This window comes from Rhea pennata, chromosome 18 (genome assembly GCF_028389875.1).
Source record: "Rhea pennata isolate bPtePen1 chromosome 18, bPtePen1.pri, whole genome shotgun sequence".
NCBI classification, from domain to species: Eukaryota; Metazoa; Chordata; class Aves; order Rheiformes; family Rheidae; genus Rhea; species Rhea pennata.
This window is the reverse complement of record NC_084680.1, coordinates 2,923,029-2,940,059: the sequence shown is the minus strand read 5'-3', so window position 1 is coordinate 2,940,059 and position 17,031 is coordinate 2,923,029. Positions and strand designations below refer to the sequence as shown.

Sequence of the window (17,031 nt, the reverse complement as noted above, 5' to 3'; positions counted from 1 at the left end):
TTGATCTCTTGGCGCTCAGCCTTAGCAAAGCGGCTGCATCGCTGAGGTGGGGGCCAACGTGTCGTCTCTTTGCAGCTCTGAGCCTAGAAACTCCACTTGCGTATTTGTGGGGCTGCTTCTCGTCTCTGCCGTGGTTTCACCTTTCTTGCTTGTTCCCTTAACAACCGCTTTTGATCCAGCTCCATAGCAACTAACCCATCATACACACAGACGCTGAGGTATGCATCATCAACACGGAAAACAATGCGGTTATCTCCTATTTATTGCTAGCAGCGTCGATATTACTCTTCGTTTGTCTGGTTTAAGAATAAAAAAGAAAAAAATTGCCTTCGAACCTCTAATGGTGTGAATGCATGGTCTTGTCAGGTTAAGTCCTTTCTGCATGCATTTACTTTAGTTTCTTCTCTTCTTTGATCTCAGCCCTGCGTGTTTTCTCGGTAGCTTTGATTTGTTAAAGCATGTAGTGCTTTGTCATGAGCTTAATTTTAAGGACAGTGAGAGTGCTTATGTGCTCAAGCTTGCTCACAGATGCTTTTCTGTCTAGGAATTGTTGTGTGGATGAGAAACGAGATTGTGGCTGCATCCTAGCAAAGGATGGCACTGGGCTTTCATTCTGAAGAGTTATTTTTGAAGACTTTTTTTTTTCCTGCACACTTAATTTATGGTGTGGTACGATAAAAAACATTATTTAAATTTCAAATGCAAATAAAATGAGGAAATGCCAGAGTTAAGGATGCCTGCACAACACCAACCTACCACAATGTGGGTGTGAATTATGACAGCCTTTAATTACGTGACCACATACCATCTTTTTCTCTCCAACGAGCTATTGCCTTTCAGAGTACTGGAGATGGATGTGCGCTGGAGTGTGTAGTTAAGAGAGCTGTTGTCTGTCGGGTTCTTCCTCATTTGTCACAGTAACTGGAGGCTGTAAAGGGAACCAAGCAGCGTGTTGCAGGGCGGGGAGAAGCAGGAAAGATTTCATTCTTGCAAAACCTTAAGCTCTATTCTTATTTCTTCCATAGTGTTTTCATTTAAAAGCAGCTGTCTTGAAGCTAAGCACAGCTGGGAATAATTGTTCAGAGTCCTGTTAGATATGTATCACTTAACTGTCTCTGAAAGGAAAAAAAGAGATGGGCCATGGGGAATAGAGTGAGGGGTAGTGGGGATGAGGAGGGAAGGGAAGAAGAGAAAAGTGGTAAAGGAATTCTCCTGTACGAAGACAAGAGCCAGATAAGTAGCTTATGACCTGTGGGAGGTGACTGATGGGGAGAGAAGGAGATGTAAATGGCACACAATCCCTTTTGCTGTGTTACTTGAAAAAGGTCGTGTGGGCCTAAAAGCTTTCCCAATTTTCCCCACCATACTGGTTGGGATAGTTTAATGAAAGATACTTACTTACAGACCTAGAGCAACTTAGCTATAATGATACGACTTGTGTACTCAAGCTAAAATCTTTAAAAATAAAGTTCCTGCAATCTCAAGGTGTGTGCCTAACAGTAGTGGGAACTTTCCATCTTCCGTTGTGCTTCCTGAAAAATAAAGATAACACTACCCATTGCACTTCCATTCTCACGTACTAGCTTCTAGTCTCTGTGCTGTTGTCTGCCTTTTGGAGGTGATGACACCGGGGACAGAAGCCTTCAACAAAGCAGTAGTTCTTCATCTGACTTCGTTCCTCACTGACAACTCCAAATGGACATATTTAGTGTACTTCCCAGGTAAAATAACATGCATTATATATATATTTTTTTCATACTCGTACGGGTCTTATCACCACTTCCGTTCCTGTATCGTTGGGCTAGGAGCATTGAAAGTGAAGGAGGGTGGTACTGAGGATGTACCATCCAGAGGGGCGAGCCATGCAGCCTGGTGGTGGTGGAGCCACGGATGTACTCAGCCAGCAAGTTTCTCCTCGCTGTTGATATTGTCCCTAGAATTACAGTTAACATAGCAAGGTAATTACAGTGCCACTGATGATGTGAATATTGATTCTGTATTCTGTTGATACTGTATATTGTGTTATGTTTCTCTATACTTTTAAACTGAATATTTTATGAGGCCAGAAAAAGAATGGAGAGATGACAGCTTCCAAGAATATTGTACATGTTTTCAGAGTGTTTAGCAAGAGGATTCATTTGATTGCTTCTAAATTATCATCCCCTCCCTTGTGCTGGTTTAGTGTGGTTATATTGTGTTCATGGCATGCTGTAACTGCTTTACATAACATAAAGAACTTATTATTATTTCAAGAGCTGACAATGCTCCTTTTTTTTTTTTCAGGGATACCATACTTTTTAAAAAAGCAAATCCAATGAGGTGGTTAGTGTAAGTCTGTTAAAGCTGTTGCAATATCCTTGTTGGTAGTCACTTTTTATTGGATTTTGGATGGATAATTCCTTAGCAATGATAAAGTAATTTTAATTTTTGTCTTACTAAGCCTGATGGTTGTTTTTAATTATGCGTAGTTGTTATTTGTGACCTTCATTAGGATTGCTCAACATGAATGGAAGAAGATTCCTGCATTTATGTGAAGAGGACGTGATGGCATGCAGAAATGCTTGTTGAGTTGGGTGCAACAGCTTCTCCCTCTCGTTCAATTTTCGTGGGATGTTCTTCAGCTGAATGCTTCAGTATCACTTACTCAATTGTTTGTCTCCAAAAAGAAAAGGATATTTTAGATTGAGTAGCTTAAAATCCTATGTTCTCCTAGTACCGTCAGATGTTCATTGGGGGTGAAATAGTTGAAGGATGCAGGGATGCTGGTGCTATCCCATCTTTTTGCATACATGAAAAGAAGGGAGAAAGGGGGAGGGAGAAAGGGGACTGGGCAAACCTAAATTCTGCGGGAGCTGCTCACTGCCTCAAGAACTCTTAAACCTGGATTATTCAGTGTGGCCATGCAGCAGCTGATCAATGTGCCTTCGTGACCGAGAGTCTTAAAATCATCGCTGCACAATTTGCAGTTACTGTATCTGTTCTGTATCTTGAGGAGTTAAATTCCAGCATGGTGGAGTCAGAGTTTTGATGTAACTTTGGAAAGCAAATGCTGCCAGTTTGGAAACCCTGACTTTTGTAATTGGCGCTCCTTCTGCGTTATCTATAACAAATGGACAGTTCAAATGCTTTATGTTTATAGAACTAATTTCCTAATTGAATGCCTATTTAGAAGCTCTGGTTTAAAGTTTCATTTCTCAGTGACCCTATTGTATTGAGGGATTAAGTTTCAGATCAGTGTATTTCTGGATGTTGCTACACGGTACAGTCTAGGGGCACTGTGCTATTTGGACCGTAGTGAATGTGAAAGAATGCAATGAGAAAAACTCTTGCATATAAATTACCTGAAGCAGTGGAGATCAGAAAATGTCAAATGTGTGGCTGAATAACAATTATTGTGGTAAGTTTTATAGATGTGAAACTTAACCATCATGCTACGGAATCTGTATGTTACTAGTAGAATTAAAGTTCTTCATTTTCCAGTTGGTCACTTAGTGGATACTCAGTATATGAGATGAAACATATATCATTTAGTGGATCCAATTTAAATGTCTAAGAAATCAGATTTGATTTCCAGCATTTTAAGTAAAGAGAACTATTTAGCTATATTTTCCAATGATCTATGCATCTGACTTTGTATTTAGTTTCTGAGTTGTAAGTCCCTATCCCCGTTTAAAACTTGCGGGAAATAGTTGTATGTTTTACGTCCAGTCAGAGGTTTTGAGTGCCTTGTTTTGGGCAATGAAGAAGGAAAATAGCCACAGGGTTGACCTTTTTGTGTTTTATAAAGATTTCAGTAGAGTTATTTGATATGCAAATTGGATGTTTATTGTTCATGTAGCTGTGACTAGTAAAATAATTTCTGGTAAAAAAAAATAACTTTAGATAATGGCAGTGAAAATTTTGGAAATTGCAGATTATGGAAAATAATGTAGCATTTTAGAACATAAAACATAAACCTGTTTCCAAATATGTAGCTTTTTAAGACTGTCACCTCTTGTTTTAATCAGTAGCATGCTTGCTGAAAATAAACTGAACCTCCTCGAGGGGGAAGGAAACATATATAATGTCCCACTTTTCATTAGAATCTCATTAGTTTTGCAGTTATGAGGTATAAATCAGAAAAACATAAGCAAAAACAGCAGTTTCCAAAACACAGTACTGTTTAGATTGCTGCTAATGGGTGTCTGGCTCCTTATGCTTTATGTAGGTCTGTGATTGGAGTTCAGCAGGGTACTGCAAAGCTTTTAGGCTTGGTCTGGTACATATAGATAGCACTCTCTCTATGTATGTGTATATATATATATAAAATATGTATGTGTGTGTTTGTATATATGTATTTAAAGAGAGAGAACTATATCTGTTAACATATATGTTTAAGAGTAATTTCTAATTCACATGGATTTGAATAGGTGTCAAGTCTGTTTGCCAGAGTATTCTCAGGGTTTTCCCTGCAAAGTGTATTTGCACACATACTTAACTTGACCTGAAAAAAGATACATTTTTAAAGCATTTCTGCTGTGATTGTGAAAAACAAAACAAACAAACAAACAAACAAACAAAAAAGCTTAATTAAAACCTTTTTGTCTTTGATATGTTTTGCAATGCAGTAATTTTAATTGTAGTGTAATATGGACATTGTGAAACTACAGAGGTCTGAAAATGGGCATGAAAATAAAGTAAAGATAAAATGTGTCCCCTTGAAACACACACACAGGAATTTTTTGCAAACTTACATTAAACAAGGCTGTTAAAAAAGCCAGGGCGTGATGGTTCATGACTCGAGCAGTCAATGAAACTTTCAAAGGTCAAGATAAGGAGGACATACTTCTTCCTACGTAGTAGCTAGAGCGGTATCAGGGGAAAAAAAGTGCCCAGTTGCAATAGAAGGATTGGTTTTATTTCTGAACCTGACAATGGTGCTTTGATCTGCGAGATGAGTCCTTCCCACTTCAGTCCCACCACTGTGGTTCTTGGGATCTGTTTCTTCTTGGTCCAGTACACCCTTTCTGTTGCAGAGGTGAAAATCCCTAAGGATTCACTGCTGTGTGTTTATATACATGTAAGATCTGCTCTCGGCCAAGGAGACTTTTCATCTTAAGGCCTTCAGGACAAAGCTAGACTTGTTTTCTTTTTTTTCCTTTGTTGTCTGATTAACCACGTCTTTTATTAACAAATATACTAGGTAATATTTGCAGCAGTTTACAGAGAAGAAAATGGCTCTGGTTGACCAAAGTTCTATGGAAAAATCGATTCTACCTTTTTGTATTGCAACAAAAAGATTACCTGATTGCATTTCTGTAATACAGAGCAAGTGTAGTTTTAAAAAGTGGTACCTTCTTTCATATGAAATTGGAACTCACTGGGCCCAAAGAGATTTGATCGCTGAGATTGGAGGGTGCATACAAGGCTGTTCAATATCTATTGTAATTTCACATGAACTTTGATTTCCTGCCAACCTGAGAATGTAGATCAGGGAAAACAGGTACTTGTTTCTGCAACAACAGTTGCTTTGGTACAATTTGCAGAAGTGCTCTGCTTTGTCAAAAAAGATTTGCTTTAATTTATAAATCTTTAAATTTAGAAAGGAAAGCAGGTCTTTCACTGTTTCCAAAAATACTTCATTCTTTCCGCACAATGTGTTGGAAATCTGAATGCTCTTTTACTTGGAGATCTGGGGAGAAAGAAAACGAAATACTAGCCGGTTTGAAATTTTTTACATTTTTTTAGAGCAGTACAGACTGCACTAACAAGCATTTTTGAACCCTTCCCTCCAGAGTGCTCTGGGATGCCATGTGGCCTCATTAACTTGGCTAGTCTAGGAACAGATTGAAAGCTGCTGTTTTCATGTGTATCGTTTAAAACTTGGCTGCAGTCATGAGGTGGGGAGGGAGCATGAGGGAGACAAAAAAAAAAAAAAAAAAAAAAAAGAAAGAAAAGGGAAAGAGCAGGGAAAAAAAGCCTTAAGGCTAATATTGTTAGTTGTTTTGCTAAAGATACGGAAATTTTTGCAATTCTGCTAGGATAACATCATGTTGGCTTTTCTTTGATATATTTCATTTGGGATGTCTTCTTTACACTTGCTGAGTTTAACTTGGATAGAGATGAGGAACTTTGTACAGATTGGAGCACGACTCTCTAATATCTCTCTTGGTGGTAGATTAAAAATAAAAATACAGCAGTTTTGCATTTTTCTTCCTGCTGCGGTCGAGATGCAGTGCAAAAAGAAACAGACTTTCTATTGTACGTATTCTCTCCTGGGTTTCATTCCATCTTGAGCAAAGACACATCTGCGTTGTTATTTGTTTGGAGGAGGTGTAACTTTACTTAGAGTGACGACTCGTTCAGGGTAGAGCTGAATGAAATCAGGCTGGCTGACAACTCAGAGGTACCCAGATACTTTTTAGTGGTGCACACTGCTTGAACATCTTGGATTCCTGGCTTATTAGCCTCAGTGAATCTGTGATGGAGCAAATTTGTTTCATTTTGCTGTCCTACCTGAGAGTGGGGCTCTGGATAGTCATTGAATCTGTCTCTAAAGTGGGCATTTGGATGCTTCGTGGAGCAACAGGCAATGGGTTTTCTTTTCAAACCTGGGCTCTTGTGAAGTTGGCCAGGACAAGAAGTAGTGTCCTAATTGTACTAAGCCTTTCGTTCTCTGCTGTTCATTGCATTACAAGTAATTTTTAGGTCTTGCCTGGAAATCTGGTGAAGATTTTGGTAGTAGTGGTATTTCTGATAATATAGCCACAACACAGTGGTCTGCAGAGGGCCTTAGGCTTTCTTTGGATTAGTGCTCAAAAGTTGTGGATGAAGCATGTGGATACTATTCCCAGTGTCCGCCACCCGCTTCTGCTCTCCTCCTCTCCCTCCTCTTTGCCTTTTATACAGAAATACCACGTTTTCCTCCTTAGTCAAGCCAGCAGACATGGTATAACTTTCCTGTTACCAAGTGAAACTGGTTATCACTAATTATTCTGTGGAGCCATTTGTAGCCATTGCCATTGCTCCGTGGAGTTCTTGCGGAGGCAGCGTTTTGCTCTCGGAGGCTAGCTTTCGGGCCAGGAGCAGGCAGACTTTGCACGGTCTGTACTCCAGAGATTCGGGGAATGAGACCTGGAGTTTGAAATAGGGCTATTGCTCCAGCTTGGAGCCTCCATTCTTACATCCAGAGTCCTAGGAATGACAACTCTGCAAAATCTGTATATTTTAAGTGGTTTGTTTTGTTTTTAAACTGTTGCATTGGACTTTAAAATTTCAAATACTGACATGTTTTCAATAGGAAATTTAAAATCATCAAGATTATGGGTTATGTTGGTAACGACAGATAATAGTTTGTTGTTATTATTTCTATGGGATGACTAAACTGTATGTTTTATCTTGACAAAAGTACCTGAGTAGAGTCCTTTCACAAATTCTGCTGAAGAGGGAGATGCTGCCCTACATAAGGAATATAGTAAATAGGGTGTGCTGTCCAACCTTTGAATTTTGCAGTCTGCATAAACACTCAATGTTTCACATAAGAAAATAGTTGCCCTCTACTATTTTGTTAATTAAGGCATGTCCACGTACAGAGCTTTTGAGGTGAGCTGTTCCTTTGGGTCTCTGGGATCGGAGATCATTTTGGGAAGTGTGGCCTTCAGAATCCTTAACGGTCGACTAACAGCTCTTGTTGCTGCAACTGTGCAGATGGAGAAGCCAGCGTGATGATGTCTGATAAAAGCTGCATCATTTGCAAGGTCTTTCTTGCTTGGTCCTGAAGTCAAAAGAGGGTGCTGGAAGTGCTTACATTTTAGTATCTTTTGCAGTTTGCAGATCAATATGGCTTTAATGCTCAATTCTATCTAGGAATCACTTCTTTTTCCTGCTAATTGTTTGCGCGGCCCTTCAGAGACCTGGGTCCGCTTTAGTGGCACGGTATCAGATTGATCGTTGGTCCATCTGAGGCGTTATTGTCTTGAGCTTGGCTTCGGATGCTGCGTGCCGCAGCAGCGGGCGACTAGCAGGGAAGAATGACAGATGAGTGGAGACTTCCTGGAGAGCAGGCAGAGCATCACCCAGCTGTTCGGAAGAATTGGGGGAGAAAAAAAAAGGCGAAAGGCAGATTATCCTCTTATGTTTACAGGGCACTGGTCACACAAGCAATGGCTGTCCTCGTGGACAAGAGGATTGCTTAATTAGTTAAGCATTTGATAAAGAGATGACTAAACATACCGTGCTCTGAAGGCATCTGCATTTTAGTACGGCAGGCATGTTCTCTGTGCTAGCACTTTGTTTTTCCATTTTCCTGCAGTGCTTCGGAGGTCTCGAGAGCTTTGTTCCAAGTTGCGGAGCTGGTTACTGTGAGCATATTAAATAAAGTTTCTATTATCTAAGAAACAGAATTATAATTTGGCTGCCTGTGAGCCAGTTCTGAGTGTTCAGAAGGAGTGACAAGATGTAAGCTATACTTGGAAAGGTGTATTTTTAAAGTATGTATTGTAGTGTCTTCAATCCTCTTATCTTTATAGCTTTTATCATTGTTGCCTTTTTCCTATTTTTAATATGTGGCAGACATCCCCAGGTTAGACTTCCTCATGCAGACTCTGAACCGGACCACGAGAGAATCTGTGTAAATAGGTTATTAATTATTATTACTGATTATGCATAGGTAAGTGTGTGTGAAAACAAGTTAGTTAAAAACATGTTTTGCAGTGGTCATAAGAAATTTAATATTGCACTGACTTAGACTTGCTTCTGAACCTGACCATAAAATCCTATTTGAAATAACGAATTCACATAGTATATTGAAATATTTATGTTAGCATTGATTCTAGTCTGGATACCTTCTCAGAAAAAAAAAGGAGTATACAGAAATAAAGCTACTGTTCAATGCTTTGTAAGGTGTTTTAGCCTAGCCGTAAAATATGCATTTGATACCCTACTGTACTTACAATAATTTACTTGTTTTTAAATTAGCATCCGTCTTTATAAACTGATAGCAACTAGAATAGCATAACAAATTGTCTGTAATAAGAAATAATGTAGCAAATGCAACTTTTTTATGGAAGCTACGTAAAATCTTTCTATCGTTGCATTGTTTAAGCCATCACTTAGGAACCACTTTTAGTATTTTGAGCTTTCTAGTACTTTTGTCTTGGAGGCTTTTCATTCTTTCTAACGTTTTGTGACCACAGACCAAATAGTTTTTAATTTATCATGGAGTGCATGCTGTTAGATAGTCGGTGTTTTATACGAATCAAGCATTTTTTTTTAATTCAGCAGGGGATTGAGTACCAGGATTAACTATCCAGTGTCGAACATGCTGCTGCTGTGCCTCCCGGTCACCGGTGTCGCATTTGCAAGCGTCCTCTTTGTCTGCTGCGTGTGACAAGTGGGTCGGCTGGGCCCCGCGTCAGCGTCCTTCCTCCTCCGCGCCGGGCAGCACAAAGCGTTCAGGCCTCGCAGGCTCTAGGGGGAATGGCGAGAAAGCTGCAAGCACCGAGTTAAGCGTAGGTCAGAAATGCCTCAGTCTCAAATAGCTTTTCTCTGAATTCCTTTCTTAAAGTAGCTGGGTGGTGGGTTTGCCCCAGCGGTCAAGAAAATGAGCCGTTACTGCCATTCTTAAGATGAATTAAAATGTGCAAACATAGCTGCAGCCTGATGATTCAAAGATCTTATCTGAACGTAGACACTGCCCTGTACCTCTTGGGGCCTCTTTCTGCAGTTTTCCTTTTGTGCACCAGCATACGGGTTGACGCTATGGACACAAGGGAGTCGCAAAAGAGTGATGAAGCATTTACAACTGAGGTTTGCTATTTGCAGAAGACTATGGAGTGCAGCATCAGTGCCTCACTTACTGATTTTCCATTACAACATCGCACACACAGCGTTTCCCCTCCAGTAAACAGGGAGCAGCTCTTCAGTTACCTTCAAGGCTGTATCACACCTGTGTAAAGTCTCCAGTTCAGGTCAATGTTGCCTCAGTCTGTCTTGTTTTCTCATCCTCCACAAACTGTTAGACTTCAGGAGACTGCAAGAGGCCCTCTGAAAGAAGTTCAGATCTAGTCTATCATCAGCGCAGGTTGCTGCTTCGCGCTTTTATAGCAGGGAAGATGGTTTCTCTTCAGTGCGAGCTGTGCCAACTTGACCACCCGCAGCTTTGACAAACAGTGTTGTTTCGGCAGTAGTTCAGTGGAAGATGGAAGCATTTGAAGCTACTAATAATTTTTAGGAGGTTGCAGCTTTCTGATTTGAGCATGTTGCACCTGATTCATTTTTGTGTCCTGGAAGGCTGAGAAGAGGTTGAAAGACATGTTGAGGAGTGTTTGTGCAATGAGGCTTGCTTGCATGAAGGAAGGAATATTGCAATTCTTCCTAAAATGCATTGTGTTCGCCCTCCCCAATTGAGAACAGAATTATTGGTTTCGTCTGTCGTAGTATATAAATATCATTGGGGCAGGAAAAAACCCACTTCTCAGGGAGCGTTTTTTTCTTTAAGGATAGCATGAGCATGTACCGAAGTGCTGCAACTTAGGCAATCCCCCTGCTTCTGCCCTTCGTAGAGTTGCCCTACTCTGTGGATTTTTTTTTGCTTTTTAAATGTACATCACTTTCTTTAACCACCACCAGCCTGTGAGAAATTTCGTCTTTGATAATCAATTTAAATAATAACTTTCCTGGACCTTATTTCTGTCCTTAGCCTGATAGAAGTCCCTGAAGATGGACCAGCACAGCCCATCATGCTGTTATGCACTGTGCTTTAAGAAACTGGGCTGTATTTCTGCAAGAGGATACAGTCGAGTTAATCACCGAGTGCAAGGGTACCTCAAACAAGCTGAAGAACACGCAGGACGGCAACAGACGGTGTTGCATATCTTTCAGCTCACCCCTTTCTTGTTTAACAGGACCCCTACATGTTTTCTGTGGTCTCACCTCCCTGAAACATCCTGCAGGGAGGGCTGTGCTTATGGTTTTCAAGCTTGCTCTGTGCTCTGCATACCTCTCTGAAACTAGACAGAAGAAATACTCTTCTGTTCGAGTATGTGGAATTGGGCAGTAAGTACTCGTGTTTCTAATTTCCTGGGGCACTGTAGCAGCAGTACTCAGAGCCAGAGGGAGCAGTTTTGGTGCCTGGATTGTCGCCTCATTCTGCTGCGAAATGTTGCTGCTGCAGACCTGTTTCTGTTCGTTTCTGTAAAATGGGACCTGACTGAATCCAGAGTTAGTACCTACAGGGAGGCTTAGACAACTTCCACTGAAAATGGGAGCAAGAGGATTTTTTTTTCTCTCTCTCCAAGCTAATGCATGTATACTCCTGAGGACCTTTCTTAAGACAGCATGCATAACGAGCATGTCTCTTCTACTTTTGAAACAGCCAGGAAAAATAAGTAATTAAATAGCATCCCTGTCTAGCCTCTCAGCATGGAAGGCCATTAAGGCAGAGAAGTGAAGGAAAGGATAATTTTTAGGGCTTTTCTTAAAACTTTCAGGAAAGCATGTAGCCTTGAAAAGGGATACTGTGCAGACAAGGCAGAGGCAAGCAGATGCAGCAGGGCACCTCCTGCTGTGGAGATCAGCCGAAGCACCCAGCACTTCTGTTGTCATGCATCCTTTGCAAAATGCTGATCCCATACAGCATGTATGGGATCCTTTTGAGGTTTAAGAAAGGACTTGAGGACCCAATCTCTTTTTAGCTGAGAAATGCATCAGTTCTGCCAATTTGGGAAAGAAAGCATAATGTTCTGTTCTTTCTGCTGGCCCGCCATAAGCAGACAACCAGCAGCTTCTGTTTCACAGTGGCTGGCAGCAGCATGAAAAGGGTGCAGCTAAATTAGTAATACCAAAGGAGAAGTTACAGCTCCCTTTTATTTTGCTTTTCAGACCCTACAGTTTCTGATACACATCTGCACGAGCAAACTCACAGTGGACTCTCTCTCCAGAATGCTCCTTGCAGTGGTTACTTTGATCCAGTGTAGACTTGTGCATACATAAGGCTTAGTAAGAAAAGAACTGTACAGTATTGTGGCAAAGTGATGTGTTTGCATACTAACTTTATGAAGCTAACTTGCTGCCATGTGAAGATGTGAACTAGATTGTAACATCCCAGGGTACACAAGGCATTTCATGCTGAAATGAAAGGGGAGTGAACCTGAATCTTGCCAGCAGTTGCCCACAGCTCTCCTGTTTAACTTTGAATTTGTTGCCAGTTGCAGCAGATGCCACATCATTTGGCAGAGGTAAATCTGAAGTTCCTGCCCATGCCTAAAGAAGAATAGTGTGCTGTTTGTAACATTTGTGTGTTTTATGGGTGGATTCATCATAGCTTAAAGGTCTTTCAAAAGATAGTTAAAACTGTGCATAAATTCTAATACTTTCTGAAAAAATTAGACCATGATTATAGCAACTATGACTGTAGCTAATAAATCATACTTGGAAGAACACATACCTTTCAGGTTAATCACAATGTTTAGGGATGTGTAACAGTCCAAAAGCTGGCTAATTCATTTCCTTCAACTTCTTCTGAAGATAATGTTAAGAGACTCTTGTAGCATATTGGAATCTCCTGATCTAAGCAGTCCATTTCATGGTGACTGTGTGCAGCACTGTTCTCAACACTTCTGAAAAATCCTTCTGAGCCTTTGGGCTTGGGTAATCAATTCCTCTGAAACTCACCCTTTTACTGGATGATAATGCAGAGGGACATTGTAACCCCCAAAGCCCCTGCTTTTTCATCATAGTAAGAACCAAAAGCAACGAGAAGATTCATGAAGATCAGTCTTTCAGTCATATAAAAGGAAACAACTGAAAGGCCTGAATCACTACCTAAATATTTAAGGAGTGGTTGTCTGACCATGCAGTGCAAACCTTCAGGGAAGGGCAGGACTCTGCCCAATGTAAAAATTGTTCCTGGCACCAAAGATGACTCTGTTATTCCAAATGATGGCACAATCCTTGTATTCAAAACCTGCTCTCTGGGAAACATATTCTCTAAGCTTATTCAGGAGATGATAGATGAGGAAAAGCCCTCCCTGAAGGACTTTTGAAAGGAATTTATTATCATGCATGCTGTAGATAACACTGACAGGGCTTGGAACCAGGCCAGAATTCAGTGCACAACCAGGATATGATGAATAGTATGATCAGACTTTCATGATGTTCATGAATTTGCAGGGTTTGACACTCTCACTGCATTCCAGGAGGATGTTGTTTCTTTGGTGTGGATGCAAGTTTTAGGTGGCTTATGAAGAGAATATGGTAGAGTTTTTTGACTTTACTCTCTAGAAATTTAACAAAGACTTAATCTTGATCAACAGTGGTCACCTGGTGATGTCAGTGAAAATAAAATTATCCAGGACACATCAAGAACGCTCACGCTGGAAGATTAATGTAGATTTTTCTGTCTCTCAGATGAAGCAGCTGAAATTTTCCGGAATAGTTGTCGTCTTTCTCTGAGGGTGATCAAGCAAGGTCACCAGTGCATTGTAAAATTTGATTTTGTATTATGAAAACATCTGCTAGTTAAAATCCCTTGGTTTGTATTTTAAATAGCAGCCAGCATCTCCTCCGGATCTTTGGTGATTATCAAATGTCAGCAGTTGATAATCTGATTGCTGCTGCTCGTGCATTTCCATCCTCCGTATCACCCAATGTTCTTCCCTTTTTGCCACCTTCCAGCAGCAGGCTGCTCTCAAACTGACATTTTACTTAAAACCACCTGAGCTTTGGAAGAAATATCAGTTTGGTAAGAGGTTTATGGTATAAAAGCCATTATAACAGGCCCTGTAACTGACAATTCAAGCATTTAACGAAGACGATGTCTCTAAAGGAGACAAGAGAACCTGTAGGTAACAGTATGGGTAAAAGACAAACTACAATAAGATGTAGAACTTACTAAGACAGCAAGCTACTTCTTGTTGACAAGAAGTATCAATGGCATGAGATCTCAAGTGAGAAGAGGCCGTGAAGAAAATCCAGGTCAAGCCTGAAAAGATAGTACAGAAATTATAAAGCCAATAGCTTCTAAAAATGTTTAGAAGGTAGAACAACAGTGTATTGAGGAGAAAGAAAAGGGAGGAACAACCTGTAACCTTGAGTGTTGTCTGAAAGATATCTAAGCCACAAACTTGCTAGCTTCATTTCAAGTGTGGATAGCCTGTTAATAACCATAAATGGGGGTGGTGGGTGAGCTGTAGACGGTTAGGATTTGAGAGATTTGCTAACAATAGGGGTAACAGAAGAAATGTTAATTTGAGAGCAAATCTTTGGATTATTGTGCTTTGATTCTAGTAGCATTTAGACATGGTCTGGAATGAAAGTTATCATGGAGAAATCAACCTGGCAGAGTTTAAGCTCCTTTGAGTGAATAGAAAGAGATTAGCAAGGGAAGCGGATTGAAATGGAGAAAACTTAACAGCACTTCTGAAATTACTCATTCATCCAGCAAAGGCCTGTGTGTTTAATATTGCTTCTATAGCTAAAGATATTCAAGCAATGTCCCCAGAAGAGAGAAAGCTTCTATTACTTTTTTTTAATGTTTTGTCAAAGGCAAACTACCCTCCCTCCCTCAATGACATGATTCTAAAAATTGTCTCTTTTGCTTGCTTGAGTATCTGTCAAGGTGTGATTTATTTCCCCCTCTCCCTGCACTTTCAGCAACATCATTTTACTTCCAAAACTTTGTAGTGCAGATAAGCCTGAAGAATCTCTCTTGGTGATCCCAGAAGATCTGCCCCCCACAGTGAAGTACTGAGCAGGAGGCAGGAGTTCAGATCCTCTTCTTACATGCAGTGATCTTTGTACATTAGGGCTCTGACTCATGTTGGCTGGCCAAACAGCTGCAATAATTTAGGACACGACAGTCCCCCGCTGTTTATTACTGCTGCAAAAGGAATGTGTCCTTGCATCTCCATTTCTCTAGTTCAGTTCGTGGCAGTTCAGACCAAATACTTTCACCCGCTGTTCATGTTAACGTGCCAAGTAGAGAACTGAGGCATCTGATGCACAGGCTTTCAGCCAGCTGTGCTGTCCAGGCAGTATCTTCTGCCAGAGGAAGGTAGGACAAGCAGCTGGCGAGGATAATGTCTTAAACGATCCCAGCTACATTTGCCAGAGCTTGTCAGTCAAAGCCTTTTGGAAGTGTCAAACTCTGGAAGATGATTAGTGCATTAAAAAATGAAAATTCAGTACAAGATGATTTTGTCAGGGAGTAGATTTATGTAAGGTTATAAAGCTTCATCAGCAACGTGGGAGAAAAATCTTCAAATGGTCTGTATCACAGAGTAGTGGACAGATGTTAATGGCTGGGTTTGTTGCTTAATAGTTGTGTTTAAACTTGTAATAAAAATACTAGGAAACAGATATAAAGATCCTGAAGAAGTCCAAATGAAACTATTTTGGCTCTGTTTTAGGAAGTAGTAAAGTCACATATTAAGTGCGCGATGTTGTTCTGCTTGCAGTGTTAACACGAGGCTATTCTAGCACTGGAAATGGTAAAACGAAGAAAACTACTTTGCTTTTTAAGGTAACTCGGGAGATACTTAATTATCAGCATTTAAAGCAACAACACTGCATCGTCTAGTAAGAAGGAATTTACACATTACTATGGCAATCATCTTGGTTATTTAGTCAGGTGGCATTTTGAAGGGTTTTTTTTCTTGTATCTCATGTGTTGTAGTGGCTAACAAACTGGAATTAAATTTGTGATGTATTCCACCCTGATCTGATAGTCTACTTACTGAGAACATTTTTTATACTTTGATTCTGGTTGAAGTTCTGTATTATGTATTTTCAAGTATTACTTAATGTTTTTAAGTTAGCTTGAAAGCCAGAAATTACTTTGAGGGTGAATCTACTGAAGTGGAGAACCTCTGGTAGGTTAAATACAGCTTGGGCATGCTTGAAATAGCATTGAGAATATGGCAACATGAGTATCTACTGAGGCTGCCAGTTGCCCTTGGGTTTACCCAGCATATGCTAACTGGGAAGCAGTGCTTTTTCTCCTGGCCTTCCCCACACATAAATAAAGAAAAAACAAAGAGCAGAAAAATGAAGACGACAACAAGGCTGAAAATCAAATTCTAAAGCTAACATATCTCAAGAGATTAGGATTATATTTCACTATTGCATTTACACAGAATATTATCTATTCTTGGCGTTCATTGTCCAACTGAAATCTCAAGTGCAATACAAAATGTTTCGGAATATATCACATTAGTGATTTAGCTGAGCAAACCCTTTGACTTTTGGTATCTGCTGACTGCAGGGTTGGAGTTTCATTAGCTCTTTGCACTGAATCACATTAGAACTTCTCAGTGTACCTGTGTGTCTTTGCGGGGACATTGTGTTTTGGATATATTAGAAGATTTGAGTTGGGTGTGTGACAGACACGTGCAGTCATGTCTTCCCTTTTGGGAGGAACGGGATGGCATGGAGCCTCTCTGTCAGGCTCTGCCTTCGAGGTGCTGCCACAGCTGCCCGTCTTCTGCTGCGTGATCCTTTTGCGCAGTGTAGCTCAGGGAGGTGGGGGAGTCATGGTGCTGTGTTGCAAATGGTAATGAGAAATGTGAGTTGGAGCCAGCTGAGGGAATCTGGCATCAAAAGCATGAGCTGTAGGGGGTCTGTATGGCTGGCTGATGTCCGAGTGAGAGCATTGTGTTTTGGTTTGTTGCCCTCTTCATTCCTCAAATTAGTACTGGAGTTTAGGTCACCTCCCTAGTGCATATGTTTTTGGAAAGAATGGAGAGGATAGATGCTGCAAGCATGCTGTTGGAGAGTTTTGGAAGGTGAAAACAGTAAGAAATCAGGAGTATTAAGTAATAAAGATATGAGAAGAGAGTGGCTTCCCTTATGCAGTGTGGTCACTTAATGGAGCAATCCAAGGGGAAAGAGGGTTATTTGGGATTAGTATTGTTTTACAGAAGGATCTGGGCAAACAAATAGGAGGGAAGAATTTAGACAAAGTGAAACGTTCACATAGAAAAGGGAGATGTGGAGTATGTTATCAGGATATGGCCCTTCCAGCTAAAAAATCTGTGCTTGTTCTAGACACTGGAT

The 17,031-nt window shown here is 40.5% G+C and overlaps 1 protein-coding gene across 10 annotated transcripts in view; it reads left to right on the top strand.

Annotated features, from left to right (window-relative positions):
• Positions 1-17,031, top strand: part of EXD3 (exonuclease 3'-5' domain containing 3) — a 323,998-nt gene that overhangs the window by 42,923 nt on the left and 264,044 nt on the right. The window contains exon 1 of one of the 10 annotated variants that reach the window (XM_062591069.1): positions 11,996-12,215. The exons of the other annotated variants lie outside the window; for them this stretch is intronic. The gene's annotated coding sequence lies outside the window, so the exon portion shown is untranslated. Of the gene's footprint in view, positions 1-11,995; positions 12,216-17,031 lie in introns of those variants that run through there. 10 annotated transcript variants of the gene reach the window in all.